Source organism: Ascaphus truei, chromosome 1 (genome assembly GCF_040206685.1).
Source record: "Ascaphus truei isolate aAscTru1 chromosome 1, aAscTru1.hap1, whole genome shotgun sequence".
Classification (NCBI taxonomy): Eukaryota; Metazoa; Chordata; class Amphibia; order Anura; family Ascaphidae; genus Ascaphus; species Ascaphus truei.
The window spans coordinates 134,512,812-134,533,828 of NC_134483.1; the positions used below are offsets into that span (position 1 = coordinate 134,512,812).

The 21,017-nt window shown below is 42.4% G+C and overlaps 1 long non-coding RNA gene across 3 annotated transcripts; it reads left to right on the forward strand.

Moving 5' to 3' along the window:
- Positions 1-1,218: 1,218 nt before the first annotated feature.
- On the forward strand, positions 1,219-19,602 carry LOC142492498 (uncharacterized). Of its 3 annotated transcripts, XR_012800827.1 has the most exons (6): positions 1,219-1,367; positions 12,441-12,504; positions 14,825-14,932; positions 15,783-16,113; positions 17,615-17,670; positions 18,595-19,602. It is a non-coding gene; the product is annotated as an uncharacterized LOC142492498 (long non-coding RNA). The 3 variants fall into 3 exon arrangements; XR_012800825.1 differs by lacking the exon at positions 1,219-1,367 and having other exon boundaries at positions 12,314-12,504; XR_012800826.1 differs by lacking the exon at positions 1,219-1,367 and having other exon boundaries at positions 12,314-12,504; positions 15,797-16,113.
- The last annotated feature ends 1,415 nt before the right edge of the window (positions 19,603-21,017 follow it).

Here is a 21,017-nt window from a genome sequence, read left to right on the forward strand (position 1 = left end):
GCTAAAGTGACAGTTTGGGCCGTTTTTTGTGTGGAAAATCCCACATGAAATCTTTCAGGAGTTTTGACCGAATAAGTGCCAAATGACCGCTTTAGCAGGTCACTAATTATAGGTGCCTTCCTCCTACTGAAGGAGACAGGTATGCATAGCAAGTGGGCAGAGAGGTTTGGTTTTGGTGACCCAGATATAGCTTTGCATAATATCTTTGGAGTATTCAGTGCATTCATTACAGACCTGAAGGTGTTAGCTAAAATCCACGTATTACAACACTGCATTCATTTCCTCTGTAACTGCATTACAGTGCCTATGTGTTCACTCTTAGTCTCACTGTATTCTTTCCAAATGTACCACAGTAGTTTCCTCTAATATCAAAGTACCAGGCAGGGAGTGGTAGGGTGTCCTTATGTTCAAGAACTTCTTTGGAAATGTACAGGAAGTTGGCAATTTAAAACCCGCTGTAAATGAGTCATGGACGTCTATTACCATCTCCAGGCTACGTAACTGGAGACAAAAAAAAGCACCTAATTTATCAAAGAATTCACATTGAAAGCAATGGGATTTTTTTTCTTTGATAAATCTAATGTTCAATTTTGATCAATTATCTGTAAGATGTTTTGATTTATAGTTAGGATGACCAGATGTCCCGGTTTTAGTCCCAACTTTTTCCGGTGCTGTCGCGGTTTTTCGATCCCCCTGGTGAGCGCCGACTGCGCATGCGCGAAGAGCGTGCGCCTACCTTGCATGCAGCGCTTTACATGACATAATATGAATCAGCGCTTCATACATAAAAGTAGACATTAAGGGCACCTGCAAAGATACCATAGAGGCCTAGACCAAACTACATTTCGGCAGTGCCCTGCATATATGTAGAATAATAAACCCAATCTCATGAGAGAAAAGGATACCAGCACTGGACACATCTTCAAAAGATCACGTTGATTTATTACATCTTACAATATCAGGAAACCCATTTTTCATGGGTACCTTAGTGACACCGTGCTACCTATTAAATACCCAAACTTGGCGCCAAAATAATAAGCGTTGTGAGGGACGGAAGTGATCGTTGCTAGGCAACGGGGATAAACTTAAAAACAAGTGTAGCACCTTTTATAAAATATGTATACTGTGGACAATACAGAGTTAATCTGCTCCACCTATCACATGGTGCAATAAGGAATAAGAGAAACTGTCAAAGAATGTTCAGTCCGCGCTCTTGCTTCCTATGAGTGCAGAAAAGTAATTTCTCTCCTTCCTCTTGCAGCTACTGTGATTCGAGGTGTCTCCCCCCACTCCAAAGATGGATCCCGGCGGAAGACTCCGTCGGCAGAACCAGGCAACCAAGAAAAAAGGCACAGGTGCGCACCAAGGTAAGGGTAAGATAATATAATGTAACAACAATAATGTAAAAGCTTACATATAATTAAAACTTAGTTCATCTCCAGGTCTAAACGATGGCCTCCACCGTAGGTCAGGTAAGGGGACGATATCCAACTCCTTACAGATAACAGTCCCACACGCTGGGGCTGACTCTGCGGCACTCTGCAACTTCACCTCCGCGTGTGTCGGCTTGGTGTGTGACGAAGTGCGCATGCGTAGGAAAGAAGCCCCCTGTGGCTGTCCAAGGATGCCAGTCCGTTAAGGAATCGCGACCGGAGTGAATACACTTGAGTGTATGCCAGCCACCAAGATTAAGGTAAGCTGGTTACACAATTCGCGACGCGTTTCGTATAACTGGTACAGTATACTTCATCAGGCAGTAACTTGGGCACCTATGAGGGGTCTTATATATGTCATTCATGCTGCATCATTGGTTGTTCCTTTAGAGAAACAAACCAATCATGAAGGTGGGAGTTGTAAATACATGAATTTTAAAACAGTCCTCCATGTTATCATAGATTATTCTGCAGTCTTAATGATTGCAGTAGTGATATCATAGCCTTTTCAAATAGAAACTGGTGGTTCATTGTGGGATTCTAAGAGAGGACATCTGATTCTGGCCCCACTATAGCACATATAGACTGTGAATAACGAGGGGTTACACAAATATGCTACAACCCACACACCAGGGTATTTAATAGTAAAGTCCATGTAGACTTAGTAAAGATAGAAGTGATAGCATTATGAATCCATATAGTGTTGGAGCTTTCCAAATGTATATTCCACAGTATAGCCGTTCAGTAGATATTTACTTTAATAATGATTGTGTATTCCCCATGACTTTGTCTGTGCATCTGAACGTCTGTACAATGGAATATGCATTAGAATTTAGCACAAATAAGCAAAGGTTTCAGCTTTATATGTGACGTTCTTCAAGCGCAGGAAGTCCCTTATCCTTGTATTTGAAAGCGTCCCTACTGTAATGCACTGCGAAAATTGTTAACGCTAAGTAGAAAATAAGTAAATAAAATGAGTGAAATAGATCAAACAATAAATCACCTTGTATCATGTTCTTTCATCTACCCCACCCTCTTTGTAAGCATCCACCCTTAATCTGCTAATGCTTGTGTGCCTATGCTATTGTAATTCCTTTTATTTTTCTCTCCCTGTCCCTGTTGATTTTGAGATAGTCGGGTGTGTAACCAGTAGTTTAGGAGATGTGATGGCCCCTAGAATGTATAAGGAAACTCTACTTTTGTATTAAACTTAAAATTCCACTTCCTTTTAAAAGGACAGTTTGACACAGCAAATAAAAAAATCTTTTTTTTAAAACTACTGATCAGCGTAATTGGTTTCCATAGACAGATTCAGTCATCCCTTGAAGTAAACTTTTACTTCCGGCATATAAAATGGATATAAAATATAAAATGAATACATTTTTTTGCGGTTCTACTTTATTCAAAATCCTATCTAGTAATTCTTGTATTTATCCTTTATCTGTTCTGGCCAATGCTTTTTTTATGGCTTTGTATTAAACATTACAAACTATTTTAAAATACTTATTTTTAGTAAGTTTTCAGTCACCAATAAACATTCCACTGCACCTTTAAACCAAGAAGAATTTAAAAAATGTTCCCCTCCCTTCTCTTTTTAGAGCGGAAATATTGTGTAAACATTGCTCAATATACAGTAAGTCAAAAGACCTTTGCCCAAAAAGGTTCAGAGTTTCAGGTACGCAGCACAGCTGCTCTTTTACCCGGTGGTTTCCAGACTGGCCATCAAAGCATTGCAGAAATCAGTTCCCATGCAAAGCAGTGCCATCTTCCTGCCCCATAAAGCTTACAAAATAATTTCTGACGCCCGAGGCACTGGGAGATAAAGGGATTTACCAAGGTCGCAAGTTGTTAAAACCTGTTTCACAGGCAATGATGTCGCTTCTAGATTGTTGTTCCTCAAATGAGTGCACTTTACAATCACACTTGAACCCTTTGAGGGCTGTGGCACCAGAGTGCTACAGCTCCCTCCGGCACATCGCAATCACGCGACTGCTACTCGGAGGGCTCACGTGATCGCCACATCGCAATCACGTGACTGCTACTCGGAGGGCTCACGTGATCGTCACATCAACGATGCCGGTAATGGAAGAGGAGTCCTCTTCTGTTCGTCTGGTGGGTAGATCTCCCCTATAAAATTGACACAAAGACCATGACATAGCCTTTTCGTTCTGCTGCCCATTTGGAGACCCTATGATGTGATGGCTATGTTGTGGGGCATCCAAAGGCTTAAACACATTTGTGCTGCCTCTGATGGAAAATTCTGACACTCCTGTTTGCATGCGCATCCTCCAAAGAGGAGAGGCATAAGAACCCATGTAGCCTTGCTACACTTTTACCCACAATGGCGACCGATAATGAATCTCCTCCTGCAGCTACTCAGTTGGTGTTTATGGGGGTACAAGTGTACAGTAGTGACGAGCAGCGGTTTTCACAGACATCAAATAATTAAGACGACAAGGTACTGTCGAAAGACTTTTGAAATAGTTTCACCATAATCTTTGTTCTTGCAATATGCAGCATGCTCACATTCAGGAAGAGAAAACATAATTTCTTCTTTAAAGCAGCAGTCCAAGCTGCCGTTTAAAAAAAAAAAAAAAAATCCCCCCTTTAATATGAGCATCAATACAATCCACACAATGATAAGTAATTAACTAAATGGTCGATCGATCCGTTCTCCTGTAATCGATTGGCGAAGATTTGGCTCGGGTATTCATTTAGGCTGCGTCCACTGTGCCGCTGACCGCGCTCATGCTTGAGTGGGGTGATGCCACCAAGTCTCCAAGCATGAGCATTCGACTGGCCGAGCAGTGACTGGCGCTAATTGGCTGGAGGTCGTCATGTGTCCCATCAACACGCCTGAAACACAATTTTCTCTGTCTCGGCAAGCGCCTAGCACCCGCGAGCATACGGGCACCGTCAGATTAAATTCATTGTGCCGACCGCGCTAAGCACCATTCGCAGTCAGCGGCACAGTGGACTCAGCCTAAAGCAGAAGAGCACCAAAGATGGAAAGTTCTGTGGGGAATATCATGTGACCAGGCAGTCACTAGACACAATTGGTGCACTGCTAAAGAGAGGGTAGGGCTCAAAAAGGGGTGTGCCCCTTTTCAGAAGAGGGAGGGAATGTTAATTTGTAAATGGTTGTTATAGAAACAAAAAATGCTTGTTACATTATAATACATTAAAAGTGTAATTTAGAGTTGATTTAAAAAAATGCTACAAATATTTTCTCATAGTACAGAACTGATCTATTAAAAAAAACACATGTAGGATATTGCTTGGTCTGCAGCTTTAAAACCAGCTAATTGTAGCATGTAAGTCACTCTTGTTAAAGGGTGCATTTGAGCTCATTTTGAATAACAAAATTTTTTTTCCTGCTATTGCTGTAAGCAAAAAGCTACTAACAAATATCAATGATAGCCTATTGTTATTTGTTAGAAATGTCACACCCATTATACCAGTACATACACAGGAGTCTTGAGCTTGACATAAATGTTCCTGACTTGCATGAGCAGAATGAGTAGGCAGACTGTAAATGACAGCATCCTGAGACCTAATTATGTTGGCTGAAAGCACTAGTAAGTGATGTCACTGAGCATTAAGAAACTGCTGTGTAATGGTGAACAAGTACATTTGTTTTCTTGCATACTTACCTTGTATAAACTTGAGAGAGAAAAATGTCATCAGCCCTTTCATTCAGGACGTGCTGTTCATTATCACCAGTGTTTTAAAAAGCTGAGGTGTATGTTCTGAAGAAAGGACTTGTCTGTCCTGAAAGGTCACATTTTTGCATATGTCTGCTCTGATGCTTTAAATACAAAGTAAGGCCAGGTCCCCGCTGGCTACTGCAGCGCCCGCTGTTGGGGACACTGCAGGGACAATAGCCGCTGCACAATGGGATCGGGCCCGCTGCGAGGGGGGGGGGGCGCTGCGCTCTGCCGACAGTGACAGACAGAGTCTCTGACAGACAGCTCGCAAGAGAATTGTGATCAGGAGTCGCGACGGAGCGCTAAGCCACGCCCCCCCGGCAGTTCAGCCAATGAGGGCGATCCTTCCTGGTGATGTCACGGCCGCGCCCCGTCACGCCCCCCCCCCTGTCTTTTCGTCGGCAGCTCCCTGCAGACAGGGGAATCGGCTGCACGCGCCGCCAGCCTCGCGGGCGCGCATGCAGCAGAGGCACTGGGACCAAAGCCTAAGTTAACTTACTCAAAGGCTCCTGTGTGCTTCTTCCATCATTCACATTTCTACAAAAAGCTGACTGGGCAATTAAGGTATATATTTTCTCTCTCTCTCTAAAGTATATACTGTATAGTTCACCGTATGTCAGGAGCACCATCTCCAATGTAGAGAGGCGGTCGACAGAAAATAGGGGTATTACCCCATTGCAGAGTAATGCTGGTGAAAGCACCCGCCACAAGTGTTGGGTGTCTCTTCCTGGTGACGTCATGATGCCGCGAGTTGCCTTGATGACACAATGGTAAAAACTATGGATTAACCAGAGGATAACGTGGGAGACAACACACGTGATCTATTACCTTAAATGCCCATGTGGGCTTTTATGTGTTGAAAAACAGCACGACCTCTGAAGACCAGGTTTATTGAACACTGTACACACAAACCCCAGCAAGCACTTTTTGGGAAGCCATGAGCCCCCACAAAATATATATGTATATTAGTGTCAAAAAGGAGAGCTATTGAGCGTGGCATATGTATACAACAGATGACAAAGAAGCCCAATGCTACATCCAACATGACAAAAATACACAGTAAAATAGTTGTATATTCTCTTGAAAAAGAGTCATTTAGCCTAACCCTTTGGCCAAAGCGTTGTAAGCTTGCGAGCCATGACAAGGCAGGCCCTGTTCGCAAGTCCTAACACTACCAGATACAATACTAATATACCTCTATTAGGATTAAAATTCTCATTTACCTCTATTAGGAGGGAGAAAGACCACATTGGATCTATATCCAGTAGAATGAAAGGACATACTAACTTGGGAAGTGGGGAGGGGCAGGATTAAAACCTGGGAAGGAGAAGCCACTAACCTCCAACAGCTGAGACAGCTGAGAATAGGTTAACAAAACACACAAAACCCCTGCTCGCTCTTTTTGGGAACCCCTAAGCTCCCACAATATATATATGTATATTAGTGTCAAAATGGAGAGCTATTGAGCGTCGCATATGTATACAACAGACAACAGAGAAGCCCAATGCTACATCCAACATGACAAAAATACACAGTAAAATACTTGTGAACAGGGCCTGCCTTGTCATGGCTCGCAAGCTTACAATGCTTTGGCCAAAGGGTTAAACTAAATTACCCTTTTTTCAAGAGAATATTTAAGTATTTTACTGTGTATTTTTGTCATGTTGGATGTAGCATTGGGCTTCTCTGTCGTATGTTGTATACATATGCCACGCTCAATAGCTCTCCTTTTTGACACTAATATACATATATATACACAACAAATGTTCCCGGCACTCACAGTAATGCAATATAGGCAAAAGGATCAGCCAAATGAATTTATTTAAGGTACAAAAGGAGAAGCTAAGTGATAACCGATAATATCTAAATACACGTAGTCAGGGAGAGAAACAGGGAAGGGAGGGAAGGAGAGGGAAAGAGGGTAAGGAAAAGGGGAGGGTAGGTGTAACAGGGGAGTTATCCCTATTCAGGTAATATGCCTCTAATCCAGCAGTGTGGTGGTTAAGTGCTGGTAGTCAATAAACAAACACCACCTGCCTGGTTAGATTGCTTAGAAAAGCCTGTCTTTTGAGACAGGAAGAGAGACTTCTTAGCTCACACCTGAGCTGAACTTGGAGACAGAGCAGGGATTGTCATTGACTCTCACAACTTGCCTTGAGCCTGCCAGAAGAAACAGCAGAGCTGCTTTCAAGACACAGGGGAAACTTCTAAACCTGAATGCTGACAAAACCTGAGGAAAGGTAGCAACGCAGGAACAGAGAAGATTTTCCCTCCAAACCACAAGGCACAGATACGACTTTCATTTATGAGACTTTATATATCTGCTTATTTTCATGCTATATGTTTAGGGCTGGGAGACATGCTTATCTAAAGGGAGTGTGGACTGCATACAGTAGTATTTCACTAGAAATACTCCCAAGTGAATGTAAGCTTTGTTTACCCCTTGTTTGGATGGTTTCCTGATGTTAAGGAAACAGGCGCAATAAAAAGCCTCATTTAATTTCACTATAACCAGACTCCCTTGCATACCTCTGTGAGCGTCCGCCTACAGTAGGTAAAAGGTCCAGGGCACGGGGGGCAACGAACGTTTCGGGGTATAAAACCCCTTCTTCAGGCCCGTTCCCAGGGGGACCTTAGTCCCCTGGTACTTCCCTGTACCCTGTGACTAAACCGCCCAACAAATGAATAGGCGACAGCTTGCTGCATTGGAGCTGCACCGCATAGGACTCCAATTGTGCTACTGACATTTGCCGACGCAACAGTCTATGTTTATATTACATTCCCCTATAGCCCCTCTTTGCCAGCTATTATTACTTTAGCATTGATTTTGAGTTTAGCTGTGTTCATTTACTTTGACCTTACTGCTCATCAGTTTGACATTCTTCTCTACAGGGAGTTTAGTCACAGGGTACAGGGAAGTACTAGGGAACTAGGGTCCCCCTGGGAACGGGCCTGAAGAAGGGGTTTTATACCCCAAAACGTTAGTTGCCCCCCGTGCCCTGACCTTTTACCTACCCCCTCCCCTTTTCCTTACCCTCCTTCCCTGTTTCTCTCCCTGACTAAGTGTATTTAGATATTATCGGTTATCACTTAGCTTCTGCTTTTGTACCTTAAATAAATTAATTTGGCTGATCCTTTTGCCTATATTGCATTACTGTGAGTGCCGGGAACATTTGTTGTATCTTCATGTCTTTTCGGAGGAATTGGGGTAGTCCTGGTTCCCCTATGCACCACCCCACTAGATTCTCCTTATCTATTTATCACGAGTGCTGTCTAGTACATTTTTTTAATATACATATATATTTTGTGGGGGCTCAAGGGTTCCCAAAAAGAGCTTGCTGGGGTTTTGTGTGTTTTGTTAACCTATTCTTAGCTGTCTCAGCTGTTGGAGGTTAGTGGCTCCTCCTTCCCAGGTTTTAAGCCCGCCTGTGGCAGGACGGCCTGTAGCCGAGGTCAGGCAATAGTCCACACGTGTAGTTTTAGGTTAAAACAAATCTTGTGTGGCTTTATTTCTCCACAGCATAACTAAACATGTGGGCACACTGTCCGTTGGAGGCACAAACAAAACATAGCAAAATAAATCCTGCTCCACATTGGGAGAACTTACTAACATTGCATGCCTATCTATCAGGCTGGCTGGCTAATCCATTTACCAAACCGTTAACCTATAGCAAACAGTCAGGAAACAACAATATGAACAGTTCTTACTGTGGTTTAGAGCTATAGCTGTGAATCCATCTGTATTGCAGCTTGTCTATGATAGCTCTAAGACAGCCATCTTATTACCAGCAATGACTTCCTTATATCTCATGCCGGTTGTCAGGTGTGTTGGCTCCCTTCTGATTACTCAACCATTCCTCCTGGGTTAACCCTCTTGAGTGCTGGATGAACTCAGACGTATGTCTCCCAGGCATAACTGTTAGTGGCTGACTTCACCCTGTCACATACCTCCCCTGTTTGTGTGTGACTAGGGCCCCACACGGCTGAAACCTGACCCTCCACTCCTTCTCTTGACAAAAAAAATCAGCATTTCCATGGTCCTTCCCAGGCCTATGCTGTATATCAAAAGAGAAGGGCTGGAGGGCCATATACCACCTGGTCAACCTCGAGTTTGTGTCCTTCATGGTGTTTAACTATTTCAAGGGCGCGTGGTCCGTGACAAGGGTGAAGTGTACCCCGGCGACATAATGTCTCAAGGCCTCAATTGCCCATTTTACAGTGAGGCACTCCTTCTCAATTATGGAATACCTTACTTCCCTTGGGAACAGCTTCCGGTGATGAACAATTTGAGGTGTTCAGCACCATCAAATTGTTGGGACAGAATGGATGAAGCACTCAGACGTATGTTTCCCAGGCATAACTGTTAGTGGTTGACTTCACCCTGTCACACCGCCCCTCCCCACTTCCCCAGTTAGTAGGTCCTTTGATTCTACTGTATATAGATCCAATGTGGTCTTTCTCCCTCCTAATAGAGGTAAATGCGAATTTTAATCCTAATAGAGGTATATTAGTATTTTATCTGGTAGTGTTAGGACTTGCGAACACGGTCTGCCTTGTAGCTCGCAAGCTTACAATGCTTTGGTCAAAGGGTTAAACTAAATGACCCTTTTTCAAGAGAATATATAAGTATTTTACTGTGTTTTTTTGTCATGTTGGATGTAGCATTGGGCTTCTCTGTCGTCTGTTGTATACATTTGCCACGCTCAATAGCTCTCCTTTTTGACACTAATATACATATATATTTTGTGGGGGCTCAGGGGTTACCAAAAAGAGCTTGCTGTGGTTTTGTGTGTTTTGTTAACCTATTCTCAGCTGTCTCAGCTGTTGGAGGTTAGTGGCTCCTCCTTCCCAGGTTTTAAGCCCGCCCCTCCCCACTTCCCAAGTTAGTAGGTCCTTTCATTCTACTAGATATAGATCCAATGTGATCTTTCTCCCTCCTAATAGAGGTAAATGAGAATTTAAATCCTAATAGAGGTATATTAGTATTTTATCTGGTTGTGTTAGGACTTGCGAACAGGGTCTGCCTTGTCGTGGCTCGCAAGCTTACAATGCTTTGGCCAAAGGGTTAAACTAAATGACCCTTTTTCAAGAGAATATATAAGTATTTTACGTTGTATTTTTGTCATGGATGTAGCATTGGGCTTCTTTGTCGTTAGTTATTGAACACTGTAGTAACATTAAAAAGGGAGAAGATAATACCACCATTTTGAGACATTGTAAAGACTATCGACATAATGTTTCAGCTTTGTGATTTATGGGTATTAAACACCTATCCCCTATGGGTATAGGTGGGGACATTGACAACTCCTGCAACAGGAGGCTTAAATGATGACTTTGAATTAACCTGTTTTCTATAAGAATTTTTCCGTTTCAGGACCCCAAATCTGTCTGTTTTTAATACCAATAAGAATTGTTAAATCAGCTTTTGATCACAATTTTCAGATACTGTTCCAGTAAAATGTTCAATTTTTTCATTTTTTTCCATTTTGTTTTATTACATCAATTTAATTTTTTATTTTATGTTCTGTACTGTATCATGTTCTGCTATAAATGGGGAAGGGGGAAGGGAAGACACGCCAGCATCAGCCTAAGATAAATGCATGCTGAGGTGCAATAGGGATAATTTAGCAATAATACACAGAGAAAGAAGAAGTGTCCCTGTAGAATGGACTCACCGTAGTGTATATGATTAATAGAATTAAAACCATTTATTTGGTAACAATATAATAGGTGGTTTTAGGATTGGTATTGAAAAGTCCATGGCCAATCCACAGCAATAACAGAAAGACTGTATACATAAAAATAAAATATTATGGCAGGAAGTCAAATGCTCACCCTGTAGTTTATAGTGTAACAAATTGGAAAGTATCCCCAATATATGAGAATGTGAGCACGATAGTATATACCCAAGATGTAATAGCCACAATTTCCACTAATAGACAGTACTAAAAAACCAGGATGATAAGGCTGCGGCCAGGGTGTAGAGACGCGTGTAGAGGGAGAGGGGGGTTGGCCCGGTATTAAAGGGGTTACACCCCATATGGCCACCCCCTGACCTCACCAGGGAGGCAAGGGGTTAACTGGACTGCGGTCCAGGAATGTGGCTTACACCTTGTCATGTCAGGAAACTGAATGTTCCCTTGTTCCCATGTTTCATTATAATCCTGTATTTTAATGTTTTAAAGTGCATTTCTGTATCTCCAGTTCTGGAGGTCACAGAAAATGGATATTTGGCCAATATGTGGAGGCACTGTAGGCATTAAAAACTGGCAAATTTCGACCCACTGAGCCCACCAGAATGGAACTTATTAATATGTGTTGATATTAAAGTGTATATGTATGGTATTTTGGATCTGCCCTGAAAATGCAGACTCTATCTGCTATGCTAATAGGTCATGAAGGGCAGCCGGCTGATTGAGCCTAAGCACTGTGATCAAAAGTTAACTGCCTGATTGTTTACACTAAGTACTAATCAACAGATGAAGTACTAATCAACCGACTCTGCCACTCTAATTGTTACCTGAGGGTGGAGAATCATCAAACTGGAGTGGTTTGTAAGTTTTATGTCTACACCTACAAACAATGCAGATACTTCATTTGATAGAATGGTCGTCGCCCCTGATTTAATTATGGGGCTACTCATAGAGTCCCAGTACACATGGGCTAATTAGCTGGGGGTCATGGGTTAATCTGTGTCTCCACGTTAGGGATTGGATACAGATAATTGTTCACCAATAGTCTGTATTCAATGTTAAGAATAGGGTTACACAGGTATATAAACTGTGTCAACCCTACAGTTTTTAGTTGTGCTTCTGATTCCACCTGGAATGTCACCGGATTGCTGGAGAATTGCTAGCTGATACTTCTCCATTCCCCAACCCTAAGTAAGTGTTACCTTCTTGCCTGTTAATTGTACTATATTGCTGTGTTCATCTTATTTAAGGAATAAATTGTATTTTATTAAATCTAAGCCTCGTTCAGTTCAACCCAGATATTTGGTGTTCATTATATCTTGTCATAAGCTACCGTGACAACTCGCGCTAACGCTCACGGGGTGTGACGTCACGGTCTGCCCGAGCAGGACCGATCGGGTGTCCTGCTCACTGTGTGCTCTCGCGCGGGGGGCGGGGAGGAAGGGAGGGCATGCCACAGACAGGAGGGGGGCGTGTCAGACTGAAGTGGGCATGATGTTACATCCTCCGCTCTATCTGATTGGTTGGTGTGACTGCTGTGCTCTTACCTGGGCACGTGATGCGCCATAGCGCCAGAAAAACTAATTTGACTGTCTCCCCAAGCACAGCTCCCGACCAAGCACACGTGCGCCCGCACGCAACAGCACCTTGGACGCGTCCATCTGGTAGAAGGTATTTAAATGCGCTGAGCGCGCACGCACACTTCTCTACACCCTGGCCCCAGCCAATTGCATCAAACTTGGAGCACTAAATCTCTACCAAGAGAGATAAACAAAGGGGTGAAATGACAAAAAAGACTGCATTCAAATATATGAAAGGCGTGTGAATAGCCTAAATAATAATGGCTATGTGGTCACTAGTGGTAAAATGATAGCTGATTTAGTGCTTATATTTAGGTGTAATAAATAGCATATAACCACTACAATTACAATAAGTATAACTAACTACAATGAGTGCTATACCATAGTGACAATGCACAAGGATATTAAGTCCAGATCTCAGTGTAGACAGTTTGCCTAGATGCAAAGCATATAATAAAGGCAGCTACAGTTCTCCATAGAACTCAGCACCCATAGGTGCAAATTTAAAGACAGGGCTACTACTTACATATGGTAAGTAGAAACCAGCAGATATACGAGTGGTATAAAGTGTATCAAGTTACAGCCTCTAGAACAGGGGTGCACAAACTTTTGCCCCTGCGCCCCCCCCTGCCTCTTGTCTTTCGTGCTCACGCCCCCCCCCCTTTGCTCTGTGTGGTGTCAAATGACGCATGGGGTTCTGTGATGTCATGTCACGTGACCCGCAGCCTCATTTGACACCGCATTGCTACTGCAATGCGCGTGTGATGTCACGTCTCATGACCCCGCGGCGTCATTTGACGCCACGTTGCCATGGAGAAACTTCCAAACACCGACTGAAGCAAGGTAAGTTTAGGTTTCAGAGGCCTCACGTGATTCCCCGGCATATCATTTTAATGCCTTGGGGAAGAGCACGGGGCCTCTGCAACCGCCCGCTCCCCCCCAGAAAAATCTTACGCCCCCCAGTTTGCCCACCCCTGCTCTAGAACTCAGCTAGCGATGTAACAAATTATAACAGATACTGTGTCATTGCTAACGGAGTTCTAGAGGCTGTAACTTGATACAGTTTTGAGCCCTGCCTTCAGACTAAATACACAATTGCTGTACAGTACTTGTGTTCAGCAACTTTGTAGCAGTGATTCTGTCTGCGGTATGACTTGGTCAGCTGTTTGTAGAGAAACTGCGTGTGTGTGTGTGTGTGTGTGTGTGTGTGTGTGTGTGTGTGTGTGTGTGTGTGTGTGTGTGTGTCATGCGTGTTTACCTTTCATATTTATCACATGTATCTCCCTGTGCCTCAGGCACCAAGAACGTAGATTGTAAGCTCCACGGGGCAGGGACCTGCAAAATGTCTCTGTAAAGCGCTATGTAAAACTAGCAACGCTATACAAGAACATGCTATTATTGTTTTTATTATTATTATCTACACACACCTCTCATCCCTGATAAGAAGATCAAGTGATTGCCACAGTTAGGAAAAAGCATTTTACTAACATCAACACTGTAAGTGGGATGTTATATGTGCCAAGATTGGATCAGTACAACTATTTATACACAGTATACACTATATATTCTTTTTTCTCTTAAGTACGTGGCTGCAACTGCCATCTTGGCAAAAAAAAATCCAGACTGGAACCCTTCCACCGACTGTTCACTCTCCAGCACAGGTATCGAAATGTTCAGGCTTTTGAGAAGCTTCAGGCCTTCCTCAGGGAGAGCCGTGAAGTGCATGGTTCCATCCGCAGGACCAAGATTCTATATGGGATTCCCCACCGGTACCATACCTGGGGCTTTTGCAGGGCCTGTGTGGTGTTGCGCAGCAGACGGCACTTCTGCAGGTTAACCCGGGGAGAGATCGGAGAAGATCTGTAGGGCCACCTTGTCCCGCATGACTGCACCCAAGTCTCTGGCAACTTTAAGTATCAGCTCCTTGCTTTTAAAGAAGTGCAATCTTGGAATAACGTCCCTTTGTTTCTCTGGGTCTGTGTGTTTGGACCACATGGCTCTATGGACCTTCAGGGATTAATAATATAATAATAATAGCATGTTCTTGTATAGCGCTGCTAGTTTTACGTAGCGCTTTACAGAGACATTTTGGAGGCACAGGTCCCTGCCCTGTGGAGCTTACAATCTATGTTTTGGTGCCTGGAGCACAGGGAGATAAAGTGACTTACCCAAGGTCACAAGGAGCCGACACCCGGGAATTGAACCAGGCTCCCCTGCTTCAAACTCTCATTGCCAGTCAGTGTCTTTACTCACTGAGCCACTCCCTCTCCTAGAGGAGATTGTACCAGGTCGCGAAAAAAGCAGGGAAGTTACTATTCCATCTAGCAAAGGAGAATCATTTCTGGGACATTTTTAATCCTCAGATTGTTTGTCCTGCCTCTATTTTCTGCATCCTTTGCCTTTTCTTCTAGGCGATCCATTCTCCAGGCAAGGAAAGCAGCCTCTGGTCTGTCACAGAGTGGAACTGCGTCACCTCATTGAGTCGGCACTCCACATGGCTCCTCCTCTCTCCCAGCAAAGTAAGCTTTCTTGTCAGTAGATTCATCAACATCTGCAACACCTTTTGGAAGGTATCCTTGATGTCCTGGACAAATCGATTAAGATCTTGTTGTGAGTAGGGACTGGCATGGTCATCATCCTCATCCGCCTCTGAATCCATTCCGCCTCTCGAGGAGAAGCTGCCATTTTCAGATGAGGAGGCTGCCAGGGGATCGCTCTGAAAGAAGTGGGATATCTCCAGGGCATTGGATTTTCTTTAGGGGAACTGAAATCATCTATTCTTAGAGAATATCTAGAGATGCTGACATTTTCTTTTTCTGGTCAATCCGAAGGCTGATCCTTAAATTATGTCATTATTAATATCATGTTAGATTTCTCAATGATAATCCTGGTAGTGTGTTAAAATGTTAAAATGTAACAGGCTGTCCTTTTTTTGAAGTATCATTGATATAAAGGAGCTGTATAATATGGAGGTTTAAGGTCAGCATTACCAACTGGAGGTGTTAGTAGATACTTAATTGAGAGAGCAGTTAAAAGTTAATGGTGGTCAAAGGAAGTTCTCATATCAGCACTATTGCAGTTTAATAAACCTCAATGTTTTTTTCCCAGTCAGAATGGAGAATTTTATACAGTATAAACCCCCTTTAACTAAGATCAGATCTGCAATGACTACATTTGGCTGTTGCTGTTAACTCTTATGTGTACAATATAGATTCTGAGGTTTCAGGTGTTTGAGCTTTTTGCTTATAAATGAAACACGTAGGGTTGATACTATCTATATTTCCCTTATTGTATGTCCATATGCAATAATACAGCTTTTTTAGTATATCAGCTGGTGTGTGCTCATTATTTTCATTTACATCTGAGAAGCCTTTGTATATCAGGAAGGCGTCTGATTTGGCTAAGTGGAGATCCCTGTGTGAATCCCTGAGTGAGACGCCGCAAGCACTGAGCATCTGCGCACCTGCTTGTGCTCATCGACAGGAGAGCAGACGAGGACAGCTGGCGGAGGTAGTACCGGTGAGAGCGGCAAGTCCTATGGAACGCTGTCAGCTGTGAAGCTCTGAGGCGAGCGGTGTTCCTATCGGGGGGTGACAGGGGAGAGCAGAGGGAGAACGGAGCAGAACCAGTGGGATACAGTGAGATCATCTGGCAGACCGAACCAACAGCCGGGGGAAACTGCACAGTGCACTAGACAGAGGTTTGTGGCTGAGGGATGTGGGGTGGAGGACGATTCGGCGGAAAGCTGGGGCGCTCCAGTGCTAAACTGATTAGGCACAATATAGAAACTTGCAGCGTGAAGGTCCCATTATCCAGTTTAACCTGTCAACATCCTGCGAAGTGATTGAGGAATGCTGGTTTCAATCATTTAACATTGAACACTCCCTAAACTGACTCCCATTTGAACTCTCCACTTATAAGCACAGAGACATTGTGATTCATCTCCAATGTGTCAATTTTTCTTACGTGTATGTTATCTATGATATATTTGTCACAAGGTTGTCAGTTGTTTTAATACTGATACATTTCAGTGCAAATGTCATCGTGTATATTGGATAGAGATACAAGTATCCTACTTTCTTTAAATAATACAGTCTTATAAACCCTTCTACAATTAGATTTGCTTAAAAATTGGTATATTTCTAAATTGCGCCGGATGCTATTTTTTTCATTTATATTGTTATTGGTTTTTGTGTCAAAACCAGCATTGGAGCTGCATTGTTTAGAATTGTTTCTTATTCATATGTTTGTGCGCACCTGATATATATATATATATATATATATATATATATATATATATATATATATATATATATATATATATATATATATATATATATTCACAAAACATTTGCAAGAGAATTTGCTAGTCAAATGTGGGCATGTTCACTCCTCGCTACTTGAGGAATTTAAAGATCAATAATAATAGTGAACCAAGCTGAGCTGTATACTTAGTCACTAAGGAAGCTAATGTCGAAGTGGAGTCCAAGAATGCTAGGTAACATTCTATTGTCAAGGCCAAGAAAATGTTACGGGGTCATTGGTTGCTATGATCTTGGTTGCTGTTGAAGAACTTTACTAAAATCATAGGAACATGTAGCATGTGTAAATTAGTTGTTGCTTTGCAACACTGGGAATCAGCAACCCTAACACTGTAAACACAAGGTTACTTCCCCCCTTAACTACAGCAACAAAACATACTGTAAAACCAAGAATCTAGCGAAGAATAGGACAAACCCAATCACAACAGTCTGAGGCCAAATAGCAATATTTGCAATCAAGCAAAATAACAGTGAAAAATATATGAATACTTGCAAATAAATAATTACGTCAATCATGTACATGAACATTGGAGTTAACCCTTTCAGTGAATGAAGGTTTGAGCCACCCTATGTTATGGTACTTCCGGATTCTTGGTCATGTGATCATTAGCGTAGTGATCTATTCTGACGCCAGGAATTGAAGCGGGGGTCCTCCTCCTCTTCAGTTCTACGCGCTCCCAGCTTATTAAGAGCTGACTGGGGAAAATATTTCATAAATAATCCCACCACCCAAAAAATTGTAAGTTTGTAAAGTAGTTGCAGTTTTGGTGTCCAAGTTAAAAAGTACAGTAGTTATAATCTGCACTCCGTAGTGTTAGTACACTTTGACCACCATTTTTATTTAATATGTAAATCCTGATATTTGATTTTTCATTTCAGATACAATCAGAACATACAGTACCGTCCAAAAGTGCGATATTGTATTGTTTGACAAGGTAACATATAATTATGCTGTACATAGAATCATAAGCCTTAAGGTCAACTAAAACATGCACGAGTTCCTGCTTTAAAATTGCTTCGTTTCCTTATCTATGTCAAAAGTTCTGACTCTTGACCAATATGCAAGTATTTCCTTGTTCTTTCTTAGTCAGGGACTCTGCAATTATTTGCATATGTCCGTTACAAATATAGGCTGGGTATCTTTCAGGAAATGTAATGCAACAGTGTGTATTCCAGAACATATTTGGTTTTTCTTGACTGTAGTGACAGGTGTTACCTACTGCAGGGGTGTGCAAACTGGGAGGCGCGCCCCCCAGGGGCGGGGCACAAGGTTTTCCAGGGGGGGGGTGCGGCGGTTACAGAGGTCCTGCACTCTTCTCTAAGGCATTTAAATTAAATGCCGTGGGACCACGCAAGGCCTCTGTAACACACTTGGCTTCCAGTGGCGTGTCGTCATGGCAACGTGGCGTTAAATGACCCTGCTGCATCATTTTACACCGGAGCCACAGTAAAGGGGGGGTGGGGCATGAGCAGGGGAGGACAACATGCAGGGGGGCACACTGGAGAAACCTAGTACAGGCAATACACTTGGGGTTTTACTAGTAGGGACTTCGGATTCATTTATTTCTGTTTGTTTCTGTCTGTCTCCTTTAGTCTTTGCTGGCTTTCTGTCTTTCTTTCTTTCTTTCTTATTATGTCCTTGCTCCATAGTTTTTCCATGATAGCTTTCTTGAATCAAAATATTTTCTTTAATATCCAATAGGGTTTATATTAACCAATTCCATGTCTTTTGAAATAAAATGATGTATGAATAGACAAACAATGAGTAATTAAGAGTCAGGATATGTGAAAAAGTAAGTGAAACCCCACCCAATATAAAGATCATACATAACTTTTTGTGTTTGGTCTTCACCATGTAGGTGTGTGGAAACACGTCATGCCATGATCAAAGAAATCTCTGAGGACCTAAGAAAAGCAGTGAATGATGCCCATCAGTCTATAAAGGGTTACAAAACAATTTCTAAGGATTTGGGGGTCCACCAATCCACAGACAAATTGAGAAAGTTCAAGACCATAGTCACTCTACTCAAGAGCGGTCGTCCTAACAAAATCTCTCCAAGAACAAACCGGCAAAACATACAGGAAATCACAAAGAACCCCAGAGTAACATCCTAGGATTTGCAGACCACTCTCACCTTGGCTAACGTGAGTGTTCATGACTCAACTATCAAAAAAATTACTGAACCATGATAGTGTTCATTGAAGGATAGCAAGGAGGAAACTACTGTTCTCTAAAAAGAACATTACTGCAGTCAGAAGTTCGCCAAAGAGCACATACAGTAGATGATCCACAAACTTCTGGAACAAAGATCTCTGGACCGATAAGTCAAAGGTAGGACTTTTTGGCCTCAAATTGAAACATTATGTTTGGCAAAAATCAAAACTGTGTTCGAACACAAGAACCTCATTCAACCGTCAAGCATGGTGGTGGGAGTGCGATTGTTTGGGGCTGCTTTGCTGCCTCAGGATCTGGACGGCTTGCCATCATTGACACAACCATGAATTCTGCATTGTGTCAGAAGATTCTAGGAGAGAATGTCAGGCCATCCGTCCGTGAGCTGAAGTGAAAGTGGGTCATGTAGTAAGACAACGATCTTCTTCAGAATGGCCTTGTCAAAGTCCAGACCTAAACCTCATTGAAATGTTGTGGCAGGACCTGAAGTGAGCTGTCCATGCAAGGAAGCCCTCAAATGTCATTACATTGAAGCAGTTCTGTAAGGAAGAATGGTCCAAAATTCCACAAAACTGATGTGAGAGACTGACCAGCATTTACAGGAAACACTGTATTTGAAGTTATTGCTGCTCAAGGGGTATTGAATTTAAAGGTTCACATATTTTTTCACACATGGATATTAAATGTTTAATCATTTGTAGATAAATCAATGTTGAAACAGTATCATGTTTTTGTGTCATCTGTTTGCTCAGGTTATCCTTATCTATTATTAGGACTTAGATGAAGATCTAATAACATTTTAGGTTTGAAATAGGATTTTCACATACGTGGTTCACAAACGTTTTCTCGCCACTGTATCTCTATTTTCTGACTCTCTCCGGGGGATAATCATGAACATGTCTGTGACGGCGAAGAGGTAGCCAGGCTCACTAATAAAGGTTATGCCCGTTTGGTTACCTCTGATCCATGTTTTGGGGGTCATGAGTGTCAGCTCTTGGACCCAACTGTTGTAAAAGCATTACCTGTAATTGCGCGACTCACTAGGGGGTCCTGCTTCAGCACAGCCCAGAACTGTAAATGGGGAATAGAGATGTGAAGTGTCCCTGAAACAGTCAAGGGGTCACTAGGTTAATGGGGATACCCAGTAAATGCCCAGGTGACCCAGAACCAGTATAGAAGTTCTGGGTGTACTCCAATCTATAAGGTTGTAAGAGGACTTTTAAAAGTCCAGCCCTAAGTTTATTGTATGGAGTGTGGGGAATACAGTATGGCTAGTAAGAAATAACGTGCAGCTTCTTATTCTATTTCCCATAACCCACAGACTTAGGATATTTTTAAAGGGTATATTTTATTGAACAGTGTGTTTTAAAACAAATGCTTTGTGCACAGTTAAATGAGGCACAGGGATGAAAAGTATCCCTGTAGCTGAGGGAATCCCTAGGTTAAGGGGGGTACCCCAGTTAGTGCCAAGGTGTCCCAGGGCCTGTATTGGGTGTGTGGGTGCCCCAACCGAATATGCGGTACCCCAAAATGTATGCTGTAATAAAGTATGGTTCATAGGGTGTTATACTGTATGTATAAAAATCCATGCAGTCAGCCTAAGCATTTGCTTAGGAGACATGATGTCTGCCTAGCCATCTGGCTTCAAAGGGAATCCAGGATGTGAAGGTGTCGGGCCATTTGGTAGTGAGGAGGCTACATCTGGCTACACAGGCAATTATAATTGACGCGCGTGCGTACACACTATATTACAGCCCTTAGAGTGGTGAGAGAGTCCTTTAATCCGCAGGTCAGTCTCAAAAAGGCAAATACACCATATTCTGTTCAGTCTTTGTATATTTATTTTCGATCAGATAAACTGTACCAGTTCTTTTTCTATTGCTTATGTACACACACTGATACTATTTTTCAAGAGTTTATACATTTCTAGCAGTGCTTCATAAATCGACACACATTCTTTGTATCTATTCACAACAGTGAGTTATATACAAATATCCATTTAAGAAGATATATATTTTCCTAGCCCTAAAGGGTTAAATAAGTTACATATAACTACATTTTGCATTATTTTAATAATTTTAAACAGACCAGTTAAATAAGTGCACCCTA